This window comes from Pinus tabuliformis, chromosome 4_2 (assembly GCF_031772625.1).
Source record: "Pinus tabuliformis cultivar Carrire ecotype Pingquan chromosome 4_2, CPIR1, whole genome shotgun sequence".
In the NCBI taxonomy this organism is placed as follows: domain Eukaryota; kingdom Viridiplantae; phylum Streptophyta; class Pinopsida; order Pinales; family Pinaceae; genus Pinus; species Pinus tabuliformis.
The window spans coordinates 463,393,820-463,420,077 of NC_142304.1; positions in this window are offsets into that span (position 1 = coordinate 463,393,820).

The following is a 26,258-nucleotide window of genomic DNA, read 5'->3' on the forward strand; positions in this document are numbered from 1 at the left end:
AGAGGAAGGTTGTTGACAACATAGAGGCGGAACAAAGTTGCAAGCCCAAGCAAATCCACTTGTGATGAAAGTTGCTTTGGAGATCGAGGCTATGAGTTGACTGTGCGACATGAAGATTGTGCAAAGGAAGAGAAAGGAATAGAGAAGGAGTTTCATGTGATGAAGCAGTGACTCGAGGAAGAACAAGAGCTGCATAGAAAAGAGAATGTGTTACAATAGGAACAAGTACAGTAGGGGTGCATCATGCACTGGAAGATGAAACTGTGCTCGTACAAGTTATAGATCCATCCCAATAGATGGCACGGAGCAGACAAGGTGAGAAGTGTTCTTGATCGCATGTAAGGGGATTCAGAATTATCCATTTCATTGTGTGCATACATGCGATCCACCCATTTAGCACAATCACCGAGGCAAAGGCAAGAAGTAATTCTGACTGGGGTTGAACATGTAGTTTGACAGTTTATGCGCATGACCACCAGCACACACTTGAAGATCAGCATGGACAATATGCATCAGTGTGTTTTTGGTTCGGCCGCACCCAAGAAGACCATGCACATTCTATCAGACGAGTTAGATAGAGGAGCCATATCAGTGCACCCGGATGCAAAGAAGGCAAGAGTTTTCTTCAGTAAGATGTTACCATTGAGCGCACATACGCCATCACGGATGACCAAGCTTGGCATCCGCTCACCTTCAACCATCACAAGGATTTCAAAGATTTGGTCTCACCACAATGGTCCAAGTGGTAGTGATTTATTGCATGTCTTTCCCAAGCAATTTTGTCTCACATGGGTACATGTGCATTGCAATGTACTGTCTTGTCTAGTGGAAGTTCAAGTGTCGATAGTTGAATCTAACAGTCATATAGTAGTTGAAGAGTCGTGAGGATAGATGAATGGTCACAAAGGGGAATGTCAAGGGTCACCCCACCCTTTGATATAAATAGAACCTCATAACTCATTATAAAGGCTTTTGGTTAGCCAAGCTTCTTATAGGAATATCTTAGAGAAGGCTTGAACAATATTGTAACGAGCCTTGGCTTCTCCACTGCGTCGAGCTAGTATACCTCTTTGGAGGAGTAGATGGTTGTGGATGTAACGTTCCGTTGTCAGAACTAGTGGTTGGACATAGATGTATTGTATGACTGAAACTTATAGTTCTTAATATAATAGAGCCATCACATTTCATGCATATGTTGTATTATATTTCAACTATCTTGAGTACTCTAAATGATATATGTATAAGTTTTCTTACTCATGCATGTGTAGCTATTTTTGTCTATGTATGTATGAATCTTTCTTAAATGTGATGTTGGTTTAACCATCACTTTGGATTTCTAGCTAACTTGCCTTCCATGTTGCGATGCATATTTTCTCATGTGTTCCCTTCTTAAATCCTTTCTATCATAGGTTTCCAAGGGGCTCACTCACCTCACCCTCCATGTGTTAGAACCTCGCGTGCACCTTCCTTGACTTACTACATATGTCACACCCTTGCTACCAACATGGGCATCTTATTTGCCTCTATGTGAAACCGCGATCAAGGCATTACCGTATGACCCACTGCTAGGACTGCTACAACAAACAGTCTGGGGTGCATTTGGGACTTCTTACCGGGGAGATCCACTAACATGTTGGTGGGTCCAACACCGTCAACACTTTGGAATGGAGTAGTTTTCTAAAAATAATTTATTCAAGAGAGGACACTCCAAACTTTGATGAACTATGGGCTTTGTGTATTCTAGAAGAAACAAAATTGAAGGCTAAGGATAACACCTAACTCAATAATGCCAGGTCAAAGAAGAACAACAAAAAGTTTTGAAGATTTGAACCTTGTTGAAAGTACGCCAATAGAAAAAAAAGTAATCAACCACATGGAAGACAAGATATGTCCAAAGTACAATGTTTAGGTGAAATGAATATGGACACTTCAAAAGGGATTGAACCAAGGATCCTCAAAAAAAAAATGACAATAAGAGTAAGGAAATAAGTGGAGATCATATTGTTGAAGAGAATTAAGAACCTAAAAAGAAGCCAAAAAATGAAGATCATAGGGATCTCTACTATTGAATAACTCCACCATTACCAGGTATCTCGCAGTTTGTTTTATCTTTCATTAAAATATGGTAGTTAAAGTAGCATATGTAGTTACATTTGTAGAAGAGTCTTGTTCTTTGAAAATTATGGAATCTTGGAAAGAAGAATATATAATTGGAAAGATTAGAGTCTACACAGTTATTTGCATCTCATTGGTAGTAGTCATCTAAAGCAAGGATAGAAGGATTTCGACACTCTATACTTCAAAAAGTTTACACAGCTACTACTTGACATCATAGAAGTAGTCTCTTAGCAGGAAAGGATCACAAGCATCCCTAATATCAACATAAACGACATTATAAGAAGGTTCTTTGGTGTATGGAATATTTAGTAACGTGGAAAGAGAATATTTATACTAGAAGATTAGGGAAGCAAGCATCGTAGAAGCTTGCATGTATGAAGATAGTTGAGTTGCAACATGAAGGTATAATTAAATAATTTCCTATATTAAGAAAAGAGTTTTGTCATATCTTAATGGAAATTTGATGAAACAATTCATTCAAAAAGGCAGTCAACTATATGGCTATATGAAAGGAATATGTTAGAAAGTATACTCATGCCTTCAAAAGGTATTGCATGAAGAGATTATTTTTGAAATATAATTGGTAACATTAGCATGGTACTAGTTGAATTGGAAAAGTCAGAACTCTTACATAAGGTTATTCAATGACCAGGATACATGGTCAACATCCGATATGGTCTCTTGAATAATGTGAGAAAAATAGTAATGGGAATTCCAAAGGGAGTTGTAAAGACTTCTATGGATATGATATTTAAGCTTTCTAATTGGTTCAGGAACACATTGATTAATTATTTAAAGTTGAAGAGCATGAAGAAGAATTCTAGTAGACCATGCAAAGGGATATTGACCTCAAAGGAAGTAAATGATAGAATTTGAGATATTAACAGAAGGATATCATGATTTGGTAACTCTAATATTGATGATTTGTTTGAGATATGATTTGGCTACGTGGCATAAAATATTCCAATAGTTTAGGCTAGAAAGACAGAAATTGAATATACAATTGTTTGGTTTAACTCAATTCCAAGAACACGTGGATTGATTGGACAACACGGGTAATGGCTTAGAAGAACATATAGCTGAAATGTGTATACTATAAAGGAAAAAAAGGTCGAAAGACACACATACCTTGTTGGTCATGTTGGATTTGGTGATGAAGAAGTTCACTTTCCTAGATACACAAAGGGATCTATGATTAAGCTCTATATTGGATGATTGATGGAAAGTGACATGAAAGGTTGACTATAAAAACCCTGTCATGAAGATAGATTGTGAAATAGTTTGGCTCCATGACATCCACGAAGGTCAAAGCTCAGATATTATATGATGATGTGAGATAGGATCCCTTATAGCTACTACTAAGATCTCCATGGAAGAATAATTAGTTGATGAATGAAATAAGCTAAGGATTGTGATAATGTTTCCTTGGTTGAGAAGAAAGGATTACCTCCCTAGTTGAGAGGGAGTGATGATGGACACATTATTCTCCATGTGTCATGCACTAGACTAGGACTAACAATCATAAGTCTAGTGAAGGCACTGGTAGGGAGAATGGAGGATTGGATAAACATATGGGACTTATACTCCTTAAGGATTTGGAATCCATGATATGAAGTAGTCTCATGGACCAATATTCTTTGAGGACAAGACAAGAAATACAAGGCAAGAGTAATTGAAGAGGAAATATATTATTTAAGGATTATTAATATTAGATGAGAATAGTCCTAGAAGGACACACCGAGTGAACATCCATATGGGCTATGTTCCTTGAGAGACGGTTGTGGTGGTTTCCAAATGTATGGCTCCCAACATTGTGCTCTAATCTAGTGGAGAGTGATAGTTTGTTAGTCAAGGCCTTGCTATATTCCAATTTGAGAATCTTGGTCATGATGTTGATGTTTTAAGATGGCTTATCAACTTGAATCTCTTATGAAAATATTTTAATTTGAGAACATCCTTATACCAATTATCCAATTATGAATACCTCCCTAGTTAACAGGGAGTGTTGGAAAATGTAACTAGGTTTGGTATTCATAATTATCATCGTATTTATGTCATTTTATATTTCATGTAAAAATCAAAATAATATATATATTTTTTTCAATCATGTGTTTCATGGTCAAGCATTCTCTTCATGATTCTAGGGTTTATTGAGTCAACAAAATATTTTTCATGAGTCAGATTATTGTACTTGACTCAAGTCCTATTTGGAATTTCTAAAGAAAGTGGGAAAATAATTTTTATTTGAGTCAAAATTCTCAATTTTGTCCCCACAAGACAAAGTCAGTCATGCGTGGACATGTCGGCCCTGGAAGGGATCCATTCGAACTCCTGAATGTGTATATATATAGTGCAGTTTTAACTCATTTGAAGACCATCAGGAAAGTTTTAATTTTTTTCCAAGAAGAGGGAAAAATCAGTGAAGAAGTCAAGAACAAGAGCTAAAGTCCAATGAGAGAGAGTGAGGGTCAAGAGAGAGAGAAATTTGCCACACGTGTGAATTTTTTCTTCCTAATTTCTATCACATATGTGAAGTTGCAAGAGCTTCAAGGGCCGAAAATTGTAGACTTCTTTGCAAGGGCCATAAATCTGTTGCAGGGGATGAAAATGAGATGTTTGACAATTTTTGGAAGGATTTGACTACTATTGACTTGACTTGGCATTGACTTGTTCGAAGAACTTGAAAGGAGGGTTGATGGGTCTCATGGGAGGTCTTGGTTTTGGATATTGGGTCTTATATTTATCATGGTTATTTGATTCTATAAGAAGTAAATATTTGACTAGGTTTTCCCCCTCGTGGGGTTTTTCCGTGGCTTGGAGCCTACATCTTGTGTTGATTGTCTTTTTTTTATCTTCATGATCTATGGTTTTGGTAATTGTTTGATTAAAATAACATTATTAAAGTAAGAATAATCCAAAATAATTCACAAGTAATTATCAAGTAAAGCAAAATCAACCCTAATTTCTTGTCCTAGTGATTTTCAACAATAAGGCCATTTTTTAAACTTGGGGTCTAAAAATTTATGGGAGCATTTTGAGACATCAAATGACATCTTCTGGGTGGGGGGGGGGGGACTTTTACTCTTTAGTATTTCACCTTTTTTACATATTCTATGAACAAAGACTTTTCCAATCATTAAAGAATCACGTCAATATGAGTTTGTATGAAAAATTTATGCCACCCAAAAGTTGACCTTCCTCTTTTCAACGCCATAATTTGATAGCATGCAATGTCAATGGCCATTACATTATTCATGGATAAATGGTTATGCACATGATTATGATGAATAATACTCTAGAAGAGTCCAGACTCCATATTGTAAATATGGTTAAGAGTTGAGGTAGTCAAATCTAACCAATAGTAAACTATCGAGTTATGTTATAACCAAACTAGTAGGAGGAAAACAAGTTCCATTCTTTCGAGTGCATTTGTTACATAGATGAATAAAAATAATTGACAGTGATAGGGAGATAGAGAAAATAAAGAGGATTTGTGCACTATAGTAGCTTGCAGGCCATAGCCATACTTATTTGTACTCGCAACTCTTTTTTATTCACAGAAAGGGAGCATAGTGGCCTCACCTTCCTTCCGATTTTTCCCCTAAAATGATTTTGCAGGTCATATCTTGTGTCAAGTTGTATTTTGTGAGTTTTTATTTAAATTTTCTCTATTTTTTGAAAAATTTTGATTTGGATGCAAACAAAACTATGTATAATCTATAGATTCATAAATCTAAAGTGAAATGAAACCCTAATAGTGTTGATTTTGAATTTTTCAATCTAATTGTATTAGATCTATTGTGACGAACTATCCAATCAAACAAGAATCCCTTAAATCCATAGACACAATTCATGGGTGGAACATAGAACATCTACATTCACTAGGAAAGTTGTTGAGAATAAATGAGCTGAGCAAAGAAAGAGATAAAGAATAGATAATACTAGCCATATTATTGTAACAAAAACTAGAGAAGGATGAAAGAAGAAATTTGAAATTTTACCAACAATATCATAGCATGAAGGAAGTTGTGATCAAATCCCATAAAATAGTTCTATTGACAATGTTGGAACTCCCAACATTCAAGGGGGTCTCCCTGATATGTGGTCCCAATTATACCTCACACCATTTAGGGTAGGAGCCCCATCCGGAATATGATCCGGTTATCAATTTCTTAAAAATTTTCCTTGGCTCTAACTATTGGAAAGAGAGAGGAATTCATATGTTCTTTCGAAAAGAAAGTGGGTGTGCATAATGAGTGTTTGGTTGTAGGTGTGTTGAGGTTATTCTACTTCAAAGCGGAAAAGAAGGTGAGCCTATAAGAGAGAGGTAGTAGTACCACTTTAATATAAACACACACAAACAAGATAGATCCATATAACATCCAACGGAATAGTCCACAAATATGTGAAAATAATTGCAACAATTACAACATATTCTCAATATGATAAGCACTAAAATAAACAAAATAGTTCAACTACTTTAGTACTCGTGAAAACAAGCATGAATCATAAACATTCATAGAACATTCTTACAAATATTCATAACCCGTGCATGAAGAACATGTTGGCCATAAAGCTTCATATATTAAGTTAAAGTCCCAAGGCACATGTATACAACAAACACCACTATCTTCAATAGTGGAGCGTTGGAGCCATTTATTGCTCCCAAAAAGAACAAGCTTGTCTTTCGGATGCCTTGTGAGAGGAGCCGAGGTGAAACATATTTTTCTTGTACAATGAGGGTGTATATATAACCAATGGGGTGATCCTTCACCTCGCTTGTGACTCTTTGACTACCCTCATGACTATTTGACTTCCCTGTGACATTTTGACTTTAACATGACTCTTCATATTCTGTATAGCACTTTTCACTTCCACTTTACAATACAATTTCAAATAAGAATTTACATAATCCACAAAATGATGGGGCATATGATGAATCATGACATGAAACTGATTAAATGGACTACATGATGACATGGAAATTTCATGTCATTCTAGTTGCTTCTTTCTATGTGTCTTCTTGAGAATGAGATTTTTTCCACCTCCAAATGGATTAGGGATGAAGAGTCTTCAGTGTTATCAGGTCTTGAGATGTGGTCGCAAACTGATGTCCCTTTGCATTCTCCTGATTGATCATCTTGCATATTCAGCTACAATGGTGTATTCTAGCATGTTCTCCTTCTCTATCTCCTTATTCATGAACTTGTCATAGCATGATAGAATTCCTGCACCTGCAATTTACTCATGAAAAGACGACATCATTCTGATAAACCCCTAGTTTAAGATGTTGTATGATGATCCACTCACTGAGTCAGAACCATATGGTATGCTGAGGGAGAGGCTCAGCGACTGTGTGATTGTGCAACTCAGGTAATTAAGTGTCAGGTCATGGCCTTGAGACTGCACAATGCATAGTTCAAGCTGGATTGGGCATGATGATTGTGTAGTTGGGGAGCTCAAGGAGCCATGTTGAGGGCCTGATGATAGAAGTTTCCCACTGCGTAGTGTTGGAAGGACATGGTGGCTAGGTAAATGCAAAATTGCACAATTCAAGAGATCAAGGGATGGGCTTGAGGATCGATACTATGCAATGCATAATTCAGGCCTGGGTGGAGAGCTGGATTACACAATTTTGGAACTAAGGGGTTGGGCTTGAGCATTTAGACTATGTAGTGCACAATCCTTAGAGGCAGGAACTACACATTCACAGTGCCAAGAGTCAAGGTTACTGCTTGAGGGCTAAGTCTGCCCAATGAGTAGCTCAGGAGTGTCAAATGAGGCTAGGTTGGTCGGGAAGTTTTACAAATTTGAACAAGTGTGGGAATCATGAGGCTGATGTGACATTGGTAATACTTTATTGTGATCACACTTGGAACACTTGGCAACACAAAATATATTATCTAGAAAACATGAACACCATACTTCCCTCAATGCGACAACTTTGCGACAACAAGTGCGACACCAAAGACACACTTTACGACAACTATGGTGACACTTGTTTGATAGTGCTTAAAACTTTGGAAATGAGTGTGAAAAATGTTTACATGGTAATACCAACTCATTTACGCAAATATTACCCCTTGAAACCACCAAAACTACATTTCATGCGATGTACGACAATTGACATGCGAAAATATGACACTTTGATTTTCTTGGTAATGGGACCAAAAAACTTAGCGAAAACTAATCCAATGAGTCTCAATGTTTGCGATGTTAGTATGAAAGATCATGGTAGGCTCTAAATTTGGGTGTAGGCCAAAACTTTGGAGGGTGTTGTAGGAGAGAAAACACTTGGCAAAACACTAGTAGAATTCCATCTTCTCTATCTAGGTCGATTATTTTGTGTAGGGTATACTTCTTATGGGAGTATTGATTCATTTTTCATACCACTTTGGTTTCGCAACTTACCCCATGAATAAAAATAATCCCCTTTTTCCATTTTCGGTTGAACATAGAAATAGTATCAACAATATCGCAATGTTTCGAATCAGGAAAGGGTAGTATAGTTTGCGAGCTTTAGAATTTTAGAGTATAGTTTTTCATCTCTGGTGTTTCTCCACTACCAACAAAGATAGAAAATACCCTGATGAAGTCATTATAGGAACACAAACATTGCTCCACTGCCACTGAGCCTGGACAGTACCCCGAGAAATTTGCTTTCTTCAGCTTTCTACATAGGAAGACTTTCTCTTATTTTGCCTTTATTTATACTTTATATAGGACTGTGCATAGGAACTTATTAATTTCATCAGAGGAAGAGTGATCTCAAATTATTGAGAGAAAGGGAGGTTGTTATTTCAGAGAAGCATATAAATATCTCTAATTTAGGTTTTCTCATTTAGGTTTTTCCCCTTTTCCTATTCTACTTGATTCGATAAGCATAAAAACACTGAAACATAATGAACTAAGTAAGGGCATAAGGTTTCTAAAATAGAAATAGGTATCATGGTTCAACAAAAAAATATCCTTATGGAAGGATCATATTTTCTATCATAACATCATTGACCAAAAGGCATAACCACAACAAAGAAGGGTGGACCAAAGGTTAGCCAAATGTTGTAGTGTTACAAGACTCTTATCAACTCAACCACACACAAATATGTTGGAAAACATGTTCATACATGATGATTATTTACATGGATGAAAACAGAACGCAAGACCAAACAAACAAACAAACCAAAAAATAAACTATGTACATATGGTAGGGAACAACCCTAGACCATCATTGAAAATATTGTTTTAAGTCTTGGCCATTAACAGGAAGAGAGTGAATCTTCTCGTCTAAATATTGAAGACAATATGTGTGTTGGCCAAGATTTTTGTTCACAATGAATGGTCTAATCCATCCGGATTGGAACTTAGTATGTTTTCCTTTGTCCTCATGGGATTTGTCCCACTTCAAGACTATGTCACCCACACTGAATTCATTTTTCCTTGTAGACTTATAATCAAACCACCTCTTGATACAACTCTGATGAAGATAAAATTTCTCTTTATCCTATTGTCTCTCTTCCTGTAGCTTGCGAAGAATGTATATCCTACTCTGAACCAATAAGCATGGCTTGACCTGGGATTCTTGTGAAAGTTGAAGAGTAGGAAAATATATGTTCGGGGGTAGGATGGCTTATTTTACATACACCAGGAAGTAGGGAGACATATTTAGAGAATTTTTTGTCATGGATCAGTGATTCCATAAGGCATTCAACAAAGCTGAGTGTTAGTTCCTCTGTTAAGAGAAAATGGCGTTCTTGATAATGCATATAAGGTTATTATTGGTACATTCAATAAGACCATTTCCATGCGGATAGTCATTAGCAAAATGTTTCAATATAATACCATTTTCAAATGAAAAATCATACAATCATAGTGATGAAAAGTACATTGCATTATAAGAAACAAATGAAGTCGGAACACCAAACCTAGAAATGATATTCTATTTGAGGAAGTTGATTACTTCATGATCATTCACTTTCTTGAGTGGAATTGCTTCTCTCCACCACATGAAGTAATATATGGCAGTGAAAATATAGCGGTGCTACTTTGATGAGTGTGGAAAAATCTCACGGATGACATCTAGGCCCCATTGTTGAAATGGCTCTTCCACAATGGTATGCTACAATAGGGCGACTAACCTTTTTCCTTGATCGATACACTTCTGATAGACTAGGCACTTGCGAGCATATGCGTGAACATCTTAGAATAATGTGGGCCAATAAAAACCTGCCCACATAACTTTTTGCGTTGTCGTGTCGCCCACAAAGTGTCCTTCAGTTGGTCCATCATGGAGATCAAACAACACTTTCTCTTAATCATGTGTTTCCAAGCATCAAAGAAATACTCAGTTATGGTGCTTTCTTAAAATCACCCCATGCACTAATTGGTAAGATAATTATTTCAATTTGACTGCCCTCTTTTGTCATGTGGATAGGTGGGAGGGAAAAGGCCATTCTCAAGATTACAACGCACATTTTTGTACCAAGAGTTTGAGATAGTAGTGGGGGTGGCTCACTCAACATTGTACATCTCGATTTCCTGCTCCCACCTAGATGTATCATCTTCTGTTGCATTCACTTCTTCTACTCCTAACCGACATAGACCATTGTCCTTAATAGTGTGAACTGGTTTGAATTCTATATCATACTCTTGTAAATCGGTCATCCAATTCACTCTTCTCTCACCTAGCTCTTGTTGTATAAACAACGATCTAATTGCTGGTTGTGGAACAAAGATAATACAAATATTTTTGAGAAGATAGGGTTGGAAGTGCTTTACTACCTTATAGACTGCATACGATTGTTTATCAATGGAAGGATAGTTAGGTTTGGGTCCTTTTATGCTATCACTCATAAAAGATATGGGGTTATCATTGTTTTGATCATCTTTCTGTGTAAGTATGGTGGCAATAGATGTATCAGAAGCAAAGTTGTAGAACATCAAATATTTGTTGAAATTTGTGTTGTACAAGGTTGGTGCTTATGTGATAGTTCACTTAATATAGGAAAAAGCATCCTTTTCCCTTTTTTCCCTCTTGTAAATTACATCCTTCTTCACCATCCCCTGCATAGGTTTCACAATTTCAGCGTAATCAAAGATGAAGTTACAAAGATTTTTTATCTCTAACAAGAATGTCTGCATGGATTTCTTGTTCACTAGGAAGGGAATCTGCGTAAATTCCTTGACCCTTTCCGGGTCTACTTTAATCCCACCTTTTTCTATGATATGGCCCAAGGTATTTCATTCATACACTGCAAAAATTCTCTTCTTGGGATTAAGAGATATCCTGTATTTTCAACACCGCTCGAAGATTTGCTTCAACTGGCATAGGTGGTCAGATCTCTTCTTTGAAAACACTGTGACATTGTCAAGATATACCACCACGCTCTGGACAATCAATCCACAAAATTTGATTCCCATTGCATGTTGAAAGGTTGCACCAACATTAACTAGCCCAAAAGGAATTCTTCTAAATGAAGACGTGCCCCACTTCATCCAAAAGGTAGTTTTAAGTTTGTCAGGCCCTTAGACCAAAACCTGGTTATAGCCCAAATATCCATCAGGTGAAGAAAACATTTTTGGCCCTGATACTATCTGTAATATTATCTCCAATGATGGTATAGTGTAATTGTCCTTGTCCGAGGCATGGTTGAGATTTCGAAAATCCCTACACAAGAGTATTTCCCCGTATTTATTTCTTACTGGGACTAGATTAGATACCCAGGTTTAATGTCACACTTTGCAGATGATTTGAGCATCCAACAACTTTCTCAACTCCTTTTGAATCAGGGGCTCAAGCCTCGAATGCACCTTCCACAACTTCTGATAAAAAAGCTTGGCCCTTTCCTTAATTGGGATGACATGCTAGGTTATTCGTGTGTCATAAGTTTTGAGCTCATCATATGTCCATGCAAAAACATCTCGGTACTGCTTGAATAAGCGGATGAAGGCTTGCTTCTCTTGTGGTGTGCAACAAGTATCTAGATTAACAAACTTCAGATCTTTTTCTATTCCAAGATTGATATGCTCATGTGATAGCGTTGAAATATGGTTTTTGGTGTTGGCTAGTACTCTAAAGCGATTTTGCAAGTCATAAAACTTCTCTAATTATGCCATGCCCTTTGACATGGGGTTCTCCTTGCTTGCCCGAGCTGCATCTTGAAACACTCTATTATGTTTGTCCTTGTCAATGCCTATATATTTGAATACATCAACGTTCACCATGAAATGAAGTATTTGTTGGTCATCATTAAAAATGTGTAAACTAGTGATATTATGAGGGATGAACAATTTATAAATAATTTCAATAGAAGAAACATCCCTAAGCACTGAAAAACTTGCAGTAGAATTTGTTAATGCATCCGTAGCTGCGTTACACATTCTAGGAACAAATACAATATTAAAAGCTTGGAATTGAGAAATCAAGCACCATACATGTTGTTTATAACTTTTCAAATTAGGTGACACACAGTGTATAGTACCCCATACCTATCGTACAATGATCTTAGAGTCACCTACTGCTTTAAGAACTCCAACTTTGAGGTCAATGGCATTTTGTAAGCCGAGGATGGGTGCCTCAAATTTTGTAGTGTTGTTAGTGAAATCAAATTCCATGCAACTATAGATCAGGTGTTTTCTCCATAGTGGGTGTATTAAAACACAACCAACTCCAAAGCCCTCATATGTCTTAGAACCGTCAAAATACAAATTCCAAACATCATATATACAAGAACTATGCCCTTGTTACACAATAATTTGTCACTCCTCCTGAACTTCCCTGTGATATACCCTGAAGTTCCCGAAACATGATCATTATACAATATACTCATCCATGTATACAACTCAGATCCCTCCTTTAACTTTTCTTGGAAAATATCCAGAGCTTTCCCTGAAGAAATAACTCTTAAAACCCTAAAATGAGGATCACCTCCCTTATGAAGCTGAAAGCCGCGATGATCTCCTGTTCTACCATGTTAAGCCAGCAATGACATCACTATATTCTCTTTCATACCCATGATGGTCTCAAAAAGGAATTTTTCCCAAAGAGGATGAGAAGCTTCATGATTTACAAGCTTCTAGAGCGGCGAGATGGAGGTGGTTTTGCATAGATGAGGTTGAATCCTCCTAATTTGACCTCTTGGCCTCATCCTTATGATCTACCTCCTTGAGATGTGGGCCTAATCCTATCTTTGGAGGAGTCCTAACCCCCAGTCCCAACTTATATATTCGTCCTCTGCCATTCCTGAATGGTTGATCTATGTCCATTTTCACCCCTACGCTAAGCTTGTGCTTAGAATCTATTCATTAGACTTAGAGAAGGAGTGTTTGGAGAGTTTCTTGTCTTTCACTTGGATTACCACTCAAGGATAGCCTTTCAACGTTAAGGCTACGGTTGCAAGCTTCTCTTCATCCTTTACATAATATACAACTGCTAGTTCATCTTCCCAAAATATATATGTTCATGTATGTATTAGCTTAGCATTTCTTGATCAACTAAGTACGTTATCATTGGTTTTGCTATTGGTTTTGGCATGCTTTGTTGTCTCTTCATTACTTGTGTAGGCACATAAGTGCTGAAATAAGCAGGAACAAGTCCATGACACAAGTAGTTCAAGGATCTCAACAAAGGAAATTGGAATAGAATTAGAGCAAGGTAGTTCATCTCTCTTGTTCTATTTTTCAATTATAATCTAGGAAGATGTCTATTTGATTGTCACTTCAGTTTCTAGACCCACTCATTGGGCTAGAGGGATCATCTCTGTCCGTGGAGAGGATTACCCTCGTCAAAAAAATGGCTCTTTTCGCTGGGGAGCCTATGACGCTTTCCTTCCCGTCCTTCACCTTTTCTTTTGACGAGTTTGATCAAACATTCATTTTTAGAACTCATTGCTTGTCTCTAGTTAGTGTCACTTTCTCGTAGATGTCTGAAGATTGTTAATTTGAACTGTTCTTGAACATTTTGAGTTTCTTTTTTGTTTTCCTCGACCATTGCGGGTTTTACCCTGACAGTCGTGATGATATCACAAGTTTCTTAGTTACATTGGCAATGATCACTACTTTCCTTTTCACAGGTGCGGTGATTGTAGAAACCTAAGAAATTTAGGGTTTTCATTCTTATTTTAGTTCTATTTGTCTTCTCCCTATGATTTACCAGTGTGTTCTTCACTTGTTCTGTCATTGTCTCGTTGCAATTGTCTTTTAACTTGGTTTGAGTGTGCTTGAAGTTTGATTAGACTTTTATGGTTCTAGGTCTTCTAGGTCAACCTTCGTCCACTCATTGGTCATCCCATCAGAAATCAGAGATCCATTGCCTGTGTTAAAAAGTCTTTGTGTGTTCAGACATACTTTGCAGATCACTTTTTGGTTCTTGTGCCTTAAGTTGTCTTCATTAGTGGATATTGTGAAAGTTACTTAAGCTTAATTTGATGAATGATACATTACAAATCGATTGTCTCATTGGAATCAAATTGAAGTGTTTTCTTTGAAGTTTTTTATGTTTTGAAGTGAAAGTGAAAGTGCTATTTGTTTCATAGTTTTTGAAGAATTTTGAGTTGCATTCAAATCATTGACGTGAAAGAGATTTTCATATTTTTTGGCTTGCTTGCATTCTGTTTTACTTTGCAGTAGATTACATTAGTTGCATTTTGAAAAAGAGAAAAAATTGTCATTATATCTTAAGGAAATTTTGCTTTAAGAGTTGTTTTCACAGTGTATTTGCTTATCATATGAAAGATTAGATTTCATATTTTGCATTTAGAGTTTGAATATTGTTATGAATGCACTTTTTCATTTGGTTTGATGCATGATTTGAGTGATCATCTTCCCTACATAAATAGTTTTCATCAAATTGAAGGATTTCATTTCATGATCTAGTTTGTATTTTAGGAATAGGTAACATTGTTAAGGCCTTGAAATTGAAATATAATTACAAGATCAAATTTAAAATCTATCAATTAACCTAAGGAGCATTTGAAACATTAACGTTCATATCTAGTGGTCAAGGTTAGGGATGTGTTCTGATGTCTTAAAGAATTCTGAGACATTTTTTCTTGGTTATACGAGGAAATCCCTAGTATCGATCCAGCCATAGTGGTGCATGAGATCTTGATTTATCCTAGTGCTAAGTCTATTTGACAACAGCTTCACCCTGTGCACCCTTGAGAGGCTGCTGCTATCAAAGCAGAAGTAGAGAATATTTTGGAAGGAGGTTTCATTTATCCTATTCCATTGATGGATTGGGTATCCAATATCGTCCCTATTGCCAAGGAGCAGGGCACGATATGTGTTCGTGTTGATTACCGTGATATCAATCACGCGTGTCCTAAGGACAATTATCCTACTCCCTTTATCGACCAAATCATCGACGAATGCGCTGGGAGTGAGAATTTTTCATTCATGGATAGTTTTTCTTGCTATAACTAGATTAACACTTCACCCACCGATCAACATAAAACAACCTTTATCTGTCCCTAGGGTACTTTCGCTTATAAGAATATTCCTCTCGGTTTGAAGAATGTTGGCAATACCTTCCAAGGAGCAATGTCTTATGCATTCCATAACATTCGACAAATTGTTCAACCATATCTCGACGACTTACTAGCTCATTCGGCTAAACACTGTGACCATCCGGAACAGTTAAGAACCATGTTTTTACAATGTTGGCATTACAATATCTGTCTCAATCCACACAAGTGTGTGTCTTGCATCCATTCTGGACAACTCTTAGATTTTTTTGTGTCTCTTGAAGCTGTCAGGATTGATCCTTTGAAAGTTGAGGCCATAGTCAATTTATGCCCCCCCTACTACATCACTACTGCAATTACAGAGCCTGCAAGGAAAAGCTAATTTTCCCCGTCGATTTGTCCCTAATTACTCCAAACTTGCCAAATGTTTTACTCGCTTACTTAAGAAGTGGATCCATTTTATTTGGGATTAAGTTTCCCAGGGATCCTTTGATGCCTTAAAGAACACATTGATTAGTGCTCCTTTGCTACATACACCCAAGTATCGTCGTGATTACTTCTTGTATTTGGCTGCAACTAATACCACTATTGTTATGGTGTTAGTTCAAGATGATGACAATAGAAACAAGCACATGGTTTATTATCTGAGCTGAAATATTTTTGATACTGTGTGTCAATAAGCTCATGTCAAGAAGATTTCCTTTGCGAAAGTGCATGTCATCCAAATATTTCGAAGCTATATCCTTTTACAGAAAACCACCATGATTTCTGATTGTAACCGCATGACATATATACTGACTCGACATTTACTATGGGGCAAATACTCCAAATGGATCATGATCCTACAAGAGTTTGATTTGGAATTTACTGCTACCAAATCAAAGAAATCGCTCGTCTTTGTTGAGTGAATTTGTGCTCTTCCGTCTGCAAGCACTCCAACTAATTTTATTGAGCAAATACTAGATGAAACTCTGTTTTTGATCATCACCCTTAACCCATGGTATGGAGACATTATTGTTTACCTCCAAACCCAGACTTTCTGATTTGAGTTGTCTAAATCCGACCGACTTCACATTCGGCATCAGTCCCAACCCTATTGGATCCTTAATGATACATGGTATCGAGTCTGTGTGGACTTTGTTCTTTGCAAATGTCTCACCCTTGAAGAGGCTAAGCAGGTCTTAAATTATTTCCACTCTCGTGCCTTTGGTGGTAATATGTTTGGATATGCCACTGCTCAGAAAATCCTTTGTGCCGGTTATTTCTGGCCTTCTATCTTCAAATACTGCATTCTAGCTGTCCAAAAATGCCATGAATGTCAGATTTTCAACCACAAGCAGTGTGCATTACCCGCACCCGTGCACCTAGTAATTATTGTTAGCCCATTTTCTAAATGGGGCATTGATTCATGAAATGTAGCCCTCGCTGGGTGGGGCGCATGGTTATATCATCGTCGCTTTCGACTATTTTACGAAATGGGTCAAGGCGATGCCTACATACAATGTTGATGGTATTATTACTGCTCATTTCCTTTTTAACCATGTCATAGCACATTTTGGTGTCCCTCAAGCTATCATGACTGAGCATGGATCACATTTTCATCAGCACATGATGGTAGAGCTAACTGCTCAGCTGGGCCTTCGACATGATCGCTCAACTCCTTATTATCCACAGGGCAATGGCCAGGTTGAAGTAGTCAATAAAGTTTTGATTACTATGCTTCAGTGTACCATTGGGAAGCACAGAAAGGATTCACATTTAATGCTATTCTCAGCTCTTTGGGCTTACAAAATTTATACTAAGATGACCACTGGATTCACTCTGTTCCAGCTAGTGTACAGTTTAGAGGAAAATCTTCTAATCGAATGTGAATTCTCTTCACTTAAGCTATCTAGTGAACTTCTCCTGAATACATTGTCTGAAGAGGAGAGGCTACTGTATCTTGAGAGACATGACGAGACTTGCCGCATTGCTGCGATGGTCATCGAAGCTCAAAAGAAGTGAGTCAAAGCTCATTTTGACCAAACCGTTTCTCCTCACACTTTTTCTGAGGGTGACTTGGTCCTTATTTATGATCAAGCCAACAATAAATTGGGGGCAGGCAAGTTCGAACCCATGTGGCATGGGCCCTACATCCTCAAGCGTGTCATACAGAAAGGTGCCTATGTGCCATGTGATTATGAGGGAAATGCATTCATAGCACCATAAGGGGTTGTATGTCAAAAAGTATTATGCATGAAATTAATAACTTTTGTACATTAGTGTGTGTTTTGTATTTTTGGTGTGTTGGTTTTCTTTACAGAAAATGTTTTTCTACTTACCCTGTGTTCCACTCGGTTTGTAGATGACGTCAAGCCATTACGTTGGTTTTGTTGATGGTGTTGCTTGTAGCACACAAAACCTTTCTTCTGCATCATGGGTACTCTATCACCCTAATGGTGAGTTGATTAACTTAAAAGGTATATGCCTTGGTCGAACAACCAATAATATTGTTGAATATAGTGTAGTTATTGAACTCTTGTTAGAAGAAATTACTCTTGGTATTAGGGATTTAGTTGTCAAGTTGGATTCGCAGCTCATTGTGTTACAGTTAAACAATCATTACTCAGTGCGAAATCCAAAAATATTATGTATGTATCTATGTGTTAGATTGATGCAAAGAAATTTTGATTACATTACAAATCAACATATTCCACGTAATTTAAATATATTAACCGATGCATTAACATATTTTGTTCTTGATAGACATTTTTTTCATTTGTAAAATTGAATCATGAAATGAAAGTATATTAATATATCGCATCTGTTAGAGTGTTTACATCAAAATTTCAAAAAATAGAGTGTTCTGGGACACTTGGATTTCAAAGCCTACAAAATGTGTAAAAGACTAGATAAGCTATCAAACTACACGGTGCTCATGATAGCATGAGGCTGCCCTGATCACTCGGCCTAGCAGCTGACACAGTCTCGTAGAAACTCCCACAAGGTGTCTCTGTTAACACAATGGAACATCATCGATAGTGGCATAATCTAGAACCCCTCGAGTTATTACCTCCATATTGCGCTCCATCTCAGTCAAGGGTTCAACCCCTTCCTTCTAGTCCACACCCACTATCAAATGAGAATCTTGTCGTGATATTGGCAACATTCCTGGTGGTCTCTCTGGGCCCACATCTGCACATTTATCATATGTTGAGTCCCAGTTTACACTTTTATAAAAATCATAAAACTTGAAAAAATCCAAAAAAAAACAAGTTTTTACTTGCATCGATCCACTGTTCGCCTGGTGGCAGAGGTAGATATGGATCCCACCTGAAATCTATGCCAGCATAGGCGTATTCATGTACCACGAGTAGTTGGCATTCGATCCAAGCAAAGAACTATGGTGGATAATGCATATGTTGACCCGTGCCTCCTCGAGGCATGGGTTGGCTCCATCTCATGAGTCTCGGATCCTGGGGGGGCAGGATGTGGTACTTCTGCCGACTGATTCCATAAGAGGGACACTCGCTCCAAAAATAAGGTCACCAGTATAGAACAGAACCCGAATTGCTTCAGGTGTCCATCCTTACCCTTAGTTATTTGTTGCTTCAGGTTTGCCAAAAGGCATCCACACCAGTTGAATATGGTAGGGGTCAAACATGCGATAGAAAATTGGAACTAAGACATTGAAGCCTCGGGCAAGGCTTGTGTGCTGGATACATGTGCCATGGCGAACAAAATTATTCTCAAGACGAGGTTTTTAGTGATTTTTCTATCCTCTCCTTACCTCCATCGGTTATTTCGGCACCACGACAATATTTCTAGACTAGACTCCTGGTGCTCTTGCCTCCTAGGCGAGACCCAAAGAGTTTAACTACTTCTCCTCAGTGAGAAAATCCTATGATGAAATAGATTTTCATCTCCTCAAGTTTGATTTCTTTCCCTTTTATGATGAAGATCTCTCGATCTACATCCTAAAGGTTGATCAGATAAGGTAGTAATCCCACCTAAGACCTTCACCCTACGGTCCTGAAGAATTATTGCTGTCCACAATCCCTCAGAGAATTTATGCATGTAGGGTCTTGAGCTGCTTAATGATCTTCAACCTCATGGCCTCTTTCTTTCCACTCCAAGGCTATATTCTCCTGCAAAACAAAATTTAAACACTTATTAATGCCTTTCACATGAATCAAAATAATATTTTTTTCTTAAACAGGAGTTTTGTTTCTTTAAAAACTGCCCTTGGCGCCATCGTGCCTATTTTTACAAACAATGCGATGGCATTGCGTGAGCCTTTAGGCTCGATCGCAACTATTGTGGGTCTGATGACCATATCCATGATGGTCGTTGGTGCCCTAAATTTTTAAAAATCCTCTTTTCTAGCATACAAATCACCATTTTAAATGCATAAAAAAATAATAAAATACAAGAGTAGGGATGAGGCTCTTACCTGTTGTAGACAATTCGTGAAACAGTACCCTAGATCTCCCACAACAACCACTATAAAATCAAGAGAATTAGGGCACAAAAAGCACTTTCAGAGCTCAATTTGGTGAAATGGTAAAAATTGAAATTACTTTTACCTATTTATAAGTTTTGAAAGTCATTTTGTCAATATTTTTCGTAATGTTTTAATATTTTCTCTCGATATCGATGATGGGTGTGTTTCTTATGCAGTTACAGGTACCTTCAATGTGAAGAGTGATCATTATTGACCATTATGGGAGTTTTATTTTATCTCTTTTTCTGACTTATTAAACAAACAAAAAAGGAACCCCCCTGGAGTCATCTTTCAGCTCTCTTTTGACTCTTGAAAATTGAAAAGACCACTGAGTACTTATCATTTTGAACTTGTTAAAGTAAATGAATCGATGTCACCTTGGTACCCATTTACCCTCTTTTCAGGCTGAGAGTGACTATTTACAAAAAAGGTACACCTTGGTCGACATGGTCAAGAGGTTCCCTTGGATATTTCTTTCTACCTTTTCGAGTTCGAGGGACAAATTATGAAAAGGGACATGATGGAGTTTTCTTTTCCATTTCTTTTTTCAAACTCTCTAAATATGAAAAATATACCAAGCTATTCTTACGTAGAGCTCATTAAAACTTTGCAACGAAATACTTGTCACCATGATGACACCAAGTTTCTCCTTCCTAGGGCTCGTAAAACTTACTAGGGTGGATTCATTCGAAGAATGAACTTACATGACAACCATATGCTATCCGCTTCAAGGTTGTGATAAAAATAATTGGGATACTCGCTAGAAATAGATGGGAAAAATGAATATGAGACATCCTTTGTATAGGCGACATGTCCTTCTTGAACATGACACTCTTCTGCTTTCGTGTCGGGTTTGGGATATCCTCATTCAGTCACTTGTCCTCTCAGGTTTGGGTGATCCATTTTTCCTCTCATTTGACTATTCCACACTGTCATCATGACCTTTAGTCCTATGTTGAGTCAGATTTTTCCACTCTCCGAAGTCGTGTCACCAATCTCTTCAAGAGAAGTCCAATCTACAGTTATTTACGTATACATTGTTTGAGTCATTTCTACAGTCTTGAATATCATTCCACTTTATTCCTTGTTTCATGTCAATGATGGGGGATTCATCATTTGCCCCCTCAATGGGTCACTTCCTATCGACTTCAGCTCATTATCTAGGAAGATTACTTAGGAAATCCCTTTCAGTACCTTAGAGCTGGCATGCCCTAATGGTCAGTTCTTTGCATCCAATGATAGGTCTTCATTATTGGCTTTATATAGGGTGATTCCATGAGTGTTCGACATCAGCTTCATTATCACATTCATGGATTGTATTATTGTACCTTGAGAGCCATTGTCATTATTCGTGGTTTCTCTCGTACCCGTTAACGATCCACATCATTGGCTGATAATCAGGTGGTTTTCTATCATGTTCAACTTCAACACTTGTATTCGCATGTTAGGATTCGTACATTCATCGAGTCAGGATGCAACACAAGACCCTGGTTCTTGTAGCTTCATGACCCGGATTATCCACAGTTTCTTGTTCATTCTGCCAACGTTTCAAACCCCAAAGGGGGTCCATCATCAGGACAAAACAGAAAGAATATGAATGAGAAATTATTATTGAGAGAAGAGAGCAAGCGACCTGGATATAAATACCCTGGTTCTTGTCCATTATGACTCAGGCTACATGGAGTTATATGGCATCCATGATTGTACACATGTTTCTACTATATAGATGGCTATGGCCATATTTTGAGACTTTATATTTATGATGATCCTTGTTATCTGGATGGCTACGCCGATACCATGGAACTTTTCATATAGTCTTCATCATCCAGATGGCTGAATCCATGTCGTGGATTCATGTCTTGATATCAGATATGTATATGTGTCCTTGATTTGCAGGTCTCCTAACAGTGCGTGTCCTTTTCCTTGCCAAAAGATCATAAAGCATCTCAGTCATCACTCCTTATTCTGCCTTCATGCTTTAGGGGGAATTTGTTACAAATTGTTTTGTCACTCCTCCTACACTTCCCTGTGAGATACCATAAAGTTCCTAAAACATGATCATTATATAGTATACCCATCCATGTATACATCTTAGATCCCTCCTTTAATTTTTCTTGGAAAGTCTCTAGAGCTTTCCATGAAGAAATAGCTCTTAAAACACTAAAATGAGGTTCATCACCCTTATGAAGCTCAAAACCGTGATTATCACCTGTTGTACTATGTTAAGCCAACGATGGCATTGCTATGTTCCCTTTCATACCCGCAATGGTCTCAAAAAGGAAGTTTTCCCAAATAGGGTAAGAAGCTTCGTGATCTAGAAGCTTCTAGAGCAGCAAGCTGGAGGTGGTTTCACATAGATGAGGTCGAATCCACCTAATTTCACCTCTTGGTCTCATTTCTATGAGATACCTCCTTGAGATGGGCCAAATCCTATCTTTGGAGGAGTCCTAACTCCCTCTCCCACCCTATAAATTCCTCATGTCCCATTCCCAAATGGTTGATCTATGTCCATTTGCATCCCTATGCTAAGCCTGTGCATAGAGGCTATTCATTAGACTTTGATAATGAGTGTTTGGAGAGTTTCTTGGCTTGGACTTCGATTACCACTCAAGGATAGCCTTTCAACATCAAGGCTATAGTTGTGAGCTTCCCTTCATCCTTTAAATAATATACAGCTACTGGTTCATCTTCCCAAAATATATGTTCATGTATGTATTAGCTTGGCATTCCTTGATCAACTAAGTAGGTTATCATTGGTTTTGGCATGCTTTGTTGTCTCTTGATTACTTGTGTAATTGCATAAGCGCTGAAAGAAGAAGGAACAAGTTCGTGACACAAGCGGTTCGAGGATCTCAATAAAGGAAATCGGAATATCATCATAGTGAGGTAGGTCATCTATCTCATTCTATTTTTCAATTATAATCTAGGAATATGTATAGCTGATTGTCACTTCAGTTTCTAGACCCACTCATTGGGCTAGAGGGATTGTCTCTGTCTATAGAGAGGATTAACCTTGTCAAAAACCCTACACTAGTATTACTACTATATACTATACAAAGGTCATTTCTTCCAATTGGACTAGGAAGGAGTTCAAACTGTGTGTCTGGTGGGACTCGGGAAGGAGAAGTAAGGTAGCACCCTTGGTAAGTCTCTAAGAAGTAATTATAAAATCTCATATCTGCAAAAGAAACGGGTTCATTCTTTCCATGGAAGGGTGTGGCAATGTGTTTCATGTAAGGTTCTGAGTCTACCTAGATTTGGTTATTCCCGCACTTATACAGAAGCCATAAATGTAACTAGTCAGTAGCCAAATACCCATGTATTTTTTTGGACCAATCCCTACTCATTAATACACTTTAGGCTTCTGAGATGTCCACAATTACTATGTTTATGCACTAGTGAACTCGTTGATCAAATGATAGGCAAATAAACACATTTCTGAGTTCACCAATAACATGGACAAGAGTCTTGTCCAACTGAATGATTTGTGCATCTGTATTATCCCATTTCACATTGATTTACTTAGCTACAGATAATGGCAGTCTCAGAGCAGGCCAAGTGGCAGTCTCAAAATGGGGCACGTGTCAGTCTCACAGAAAGGCACATGGAAATCAATTCAAATGAGGTGCAGATCAAACTTCCAAGTTGTGGGTCGAACTCGGGACCACTGGAACCACAATAAAAAACTTTGCCAACACACCACGCATTGGCTTTATTAATACTTGGGTGCAATATTATATTTGAACAATTGTGAATTGGTTATGTGGGGGAAGGGTTGGCGAAGCTCGCCATATCCAGTGACCCTGCCAAACCCAAAGGTTATTTTAATCGACGCTCCAAACATAGTTAACCAAAGTCTCCACATATCACACGGTGGTGCTAAATCCAACATTCAACCCATATTATAACCATATGTCAACATGACCGCACAATTATGGCGCAATGCATTCAACGGGGAGATTAATATATTCAAAGCCAATGATTAAAACTATGTTATAACAAATGTACCATGGGGAAATATATGTAACGCCATTGGTGTAATGTTTAAAACTATATTCCAAATATATATTATGGTGGGTTTTACATTCGTTGCAAAAACCATATAAAATATATGGTATGCCATATACGTAATACAGTTGCACCTGAATTGCTATGTTAATACATTTGGTTGTAAACATATCCTGGGAGGCCTGCGATTTCTATCCTGAGACCTTCCTATGGATTACAAAATGTTTTACCAATGTGCCAGAGTCATGGGAGATGTAATGTGAAGCTCAGAATATTGTTTTGACAGTGCGTGTAAATACCTTTTGAGGCATATCTCAGCCAATATTGGGCCTTTTTGTAATCTAAAAGTTGCATTGGGAAGCTCAGTCCGAAGCCTATCTTCTGACAGTATCCATTGATTCCTATGTGCATATTCTAGAATGGTGAATTTGATTTAAAGAGAATTTATGAGCATTTTTAATACAACGAACACCCATTGGGAGCAAACCTAGAGATGTAGTCCAGGAGGGACGAACTTCGTCATCAAATTTGTTGTGTTTTCTTCTTATTTTTGTTGTTCATGGTTGATTTTAGATTTCAAGTTTTATGTTTGTGGCACTTAAAAATCAATTTCCCTCATTATTTCACTTAAAAGGAAACCTTAGTTAATATTTGGTGAAATTGTGCAAATAGTCGATTCTGTTGTTTTTGGATCATATTTCGGTATCAGAGGAACGTTGATCATGTATTAGCAGGATATTTTCCAATATGGATGTTGACTAGATCTAGGTTATGATATGGAGAAGGGAAACTTGAGAAGATAAATCCAGAGATTGGAAATAGGAAAGTCTCTCAAAAGTTGAATATGGGAGAGCGAGATGAAGGAGAAGCTCCTGAAACAAATGTTTTTGGAGAGAATAAATATCAGAAAATGTTCCCTAATATGCAAAGGATGATTGTTGAACTTTATGAAGACAAGAAGACTACATATGAAACTTCATCTTCTAAAGGCATGAAAGAGAAAAAGGGCAAGGAAAAAGTTGATGGTAATGAACCTCTTTCTCCTCCATGTTCGTCTTCTTCTTCTTTATTATCTTATCATTCAAGTTCAAATTCAGACTCACAAATGAAGCAAAATAAATCTCCTTTATTGAAGCTTGATGTTAAGTTTGATTTTCCAATATATGATGGTGAAATGAATCCTGAAAAGTTAGATAATTGGATAAAGCAACTTGATGTGTATTGTAGAATTCAAAATGTTGTTGATGAATCTGCAAAAATTCTGTTAGCCACCCTTAGAATGGGAGGAACAACTTTGATTTTGTGTGAAAGTAAAACTCAATCCGATTTGAAGAAGAAAGGTAAAATTATCTCTTCATGGTGTAAGTTTGTTAATGTTCTTAGAAAGCAAGTATATCCTTTAGGATATATGCAACATCTTGTAATGGATTGGCAACATTTAAGACAAGGTCAAGGATAGAGTGTGCAAGAGTTTACACAGGAATTCGGGAAAAATGCATTAGCACTTAATGTTCCATTAAATACATGGAAACTTTGTTGAAGTATATTGGAAGTTTGCATTCTTATTTGCAACATACATTTCTTATGTTTAATCCAACTGAATTTGATGAAATTTGTGTACAAGCCATTCATATTGAATCAGGTGGCAAACATTTCCAGTCAAACTTTTCAAAGAAACCATTCTTAGCATTCAGAGAACAAAGATTCCAAAGAAGGAAAGGGAAGAAATCAACAAGAGCTAATAAGGAAGGAGAAAGGCCTACTTGTACTCATTGTCAAAGGGCTGGACATGAAGACTCCAAATGTTCGAAGCTTCATCGTGAACTTAAACCAAAGAAGTTCCTTAAGAAGAAGGGCGAAATGAAAGATAATGTTGCAGTCCAACAAGATTTGGGTTCTGACTCAGATGATGAAAAGAAGATTACCGCTATGGGTCTAATAGGTATTGCTTCTGAAACTAGCTCTAGTTATACTTGTTATGCATCCTCTTCAAAAGATAATAATGTGATTGAAGAAAAGAAGAGATTTGAATTGTTTCACATAAGGATCATATCCAAGCACACTAAGATAGACACATTATTCAATAGTGAATCACAAGCAAATCTAATTTTTGAGGAACTAGTAAGGAAGTTGGGATTTGAAACTAAGAATCACACAAAACCATATCCTTTAGGATGGTTGAAAGAAAA